Genomic DNA, 2,965 nt, shown 5'->3' with positions numbered 1-2,965 from the left:
GTTTGCCCCTCTTCTTTCTCCCTCTTTATTTATTTGCTTTGTTTCTTAAATTCCACCTGAGTGAAATCATATGGGACTGTCCAGTTTTCCCAGCATAATTTGTTGAAGAGACTGTCTTTTTTCCATTGGATAGTCTTTCCTGCTTTATCAAAATAAGTTGACCAAAACATTCTACACATTTACTACGATCCCCCTCAAAATACCAACAGCACTTTTCACAGAGCTAGAACAAACAATCCTAAAATTGGTATGGAACCAGAAAAGACCCCAAATAGCTAAAGCAATCTTGAGAAAGAAAAGCAAAGCTGGAGGCCTCACAATTCCAGACTTCAAGTTATGTTTCAAAGCTAAAGTGATCAAGACAATATGGTACTGGCACAAAAACAGAAAGTAGATCAATGGAGCAGAGTAGAAAATTCAGAAATGGACTCAACTAAATTCTGGTTGTTTTCAATTAATACATTTGGGGGTGCTTTGATACCACTTCTAGTTCTCTTCTCTGCCACATCACTAAAATCCTGGCAGTAGTTGCGTCCTTTACTGCTCAGTATCCTGTGGTCCCCCTTATGGCTTCAGCTCTTACTAGTTTCCATACCCTGGTCTTGTCCTTCAGGATAAAGGTGGCAAAAGTTCCTGCTGCTGTCCTCTGGATATGTCACTTACTTCTGCCAGGACTTCTATGAATAGCTGTCCCTTATATTCAAAATAGCTGCCAAATGTGTTTTCTGTTTCCTTGTTAGACCTTAGTTAGTTGCCTTCCATTTTCACCAGCAGAGTAGAAGGAAAAAACAATGCTATCAACAGTGTAATTACTGCGTTAGTATTTATTGGGTATTTTTTAAGTTTTTGGCACTGCATAAAATATATATAAAAAGCAGTAAAGTTTAAAAGATCGTTAGCATGTTTGACATTGAAAAAATGAACCAATAAGTCTGAAGTTCTAAGAAATCTTAGCTAATAAGTATTAACATGGTTCAGAAAGATTATGTGTCTATATCTAAAATACAGCTTTCACTGGGATTTAACAAGCAGACTTAATTTCTTTGCATATAGCCACTAACATGTCTTATTATTAAAATACTGAATCCAGAATGATGACAGTTGCAAGCCTTCTGTTTTCTGTTAAGTGGTTCTTCATTGTTAGAATACATTTAATTTTTTTGTTACAAGGTGTTTTTCATAATGCGAATCAGAGGGAGAAGTACATAAGAAAATCTTTGGCTAGCAAATGAAATAATAATAATATTAGATTTTTAAAAATCCTTATGAGATGTGCATGAATCTTACGTTCCCTTTTCTGCTTTCCAAGAAATATGAAATGAGAGATTTCAGATTTTGTTGTCAAATAATTTGTCACTTTGTGCTTTGGCAGATTTTAGGCACATATGTAATTTTTAAATTTTTTCTGTGAATAATGAAGAATTCATTATAATCAATTTATTCTACTTTAAAAATAAGTAAACATGGGAAAATGAATATAAAGACAGTTCCCATCTTATGATGATTTGATCTATAGTGTTTTGTTTTGTTACTTTACAGTGATGTGAAAGCAATAAGCATTCAGCAGAAAGTATACTTTGAATTTTTAATTTTGATCATGTTCCGGTATGATACTTTCTCATGATGCTGGGCGTCCACAGCTCCTAGTCAGGCACATAATCATGAGGGTAAACAATATGCTGACCACCATTTTGTACCCAAAAAGCATTCTGTTTGTCACTTTCAGTGCAATATTCAAGAAATTACATACGATATTGAATATTTTATTAATGAATTAAACTTTGTGTTAAATGATTTTGCCACGTTGTAGGCTTATGTAAAAGTTCTAAGCACTTTTAAGGTAGCCTAAGTTATGTTCAATAGGGTAGGCGTATTAAATTCACTTTCAGCGTACAGTTGATGTGTCAGGATGTAACTCCACCAGACTTTGAGAAAGGTCTGCATATGCTGCTGATATACTAACTACCTAGAAAAAAGGTTATAATGAGCATTAATACATATTAAATAATATAAAGGAAAATAGAAAAATGTTATTTATACCTAATGAATGATAGGGAAAATTATAAATAATGAAATACAGTTGATCCTTGAACAATGTGGGTAGTATAAGCCCCAACCACCTGCGTAGTTGAAAATCCAGGTACAACTTTCAACTCCCCCAAAACGTAACTCCTAAGTTTGATTGGAAGCCTTACCCATAACATATATAGGCAATTAGCACTTACTTTATATGTTATTTACATATATATACTTTATATGTTGTATTCTTATAATAAAATAAGTTCAAAAATAGAAAGTGTTAACAAAATCATAGTAAATTTACACTATTATACTATATTTATATTTTAATTCACATATGATTTGACCCATACACTTCAAACCCATGTTCTTCAGGTGTCAGCTATCAACCAAGTTATAAATGCCAAAATGTTAAATACAGAAAGAAAATATAAACTAACGTCTATACAGTAATGAGGTGAAATCTATGTTCTTCTACTATGTCAATGTATGGAAAATGTTATTAATAAGATGAAGGTATCAGAAACTCAATTTGCTTATATATTTTGTTTGCAAGGTATAAAAATGTCATCCGTTCAGCTGAAGAGAATCGTATGTTTAGTAAAATGAGTAGCATTTTATGTATATTAGAGTTTCTAAGCTGTTTATATAATATTTAAAAGGATTAGTAAATATTTTATACTTAATATTTTATACTAAATATTTTATATTTAATTTATACTTTAGAATTATAAGCAATGACAAATGCATTAAAATTATATTCAAATATTAAACCAGAATCTGATTTTATGCAATACCCTTGCACTTAGTACAAAAATCCAATTCCATAATTCAGTAACCCATACCATTAGCAAATATAATTGGCATGATGCTGGATCCAGTAGAGTCTCCTCATTACCATTCAGGATTGTGTTCCTTCATCGTCATCCCTAGTTTTTCCAGGAGT

At 32.0% G+C, this 2,965-nt stretch overlaps 1 pseudogene; it reads right to left on the bottom strand.

The window, feature by feature from the left end:
• The window catches only part of LOC115302272, a 7,065-nt pseudogene extending 4,119 nt beyond the window's left edge, over positions 1-2,946 (bottom strand).
• Positions 2,947-2,965: the final 19 nt, after the last annotated feature.

The sequence above is a fragment of the Suricata suricatta genome, chromosome 9 (assembly GCF_006229205.1).
Source record: "Suricata suricatta isolate VVHF042 chromosome 9, meerkat_22Aug2017_6uvM2_HiC, whole genome shotgun sequence".
Taxonomy (NCBI): Eukaryota; Metazoa; Chordata; class Mammalia; order Carnivora; family Herpestidae; genus Suricata; species Suricata suricatta.
The sequence above is the reverse complement of the archived record's forward strand: the minus strand, read 5'-3'. Positions and strand labels throughout refer to the sequence as shown.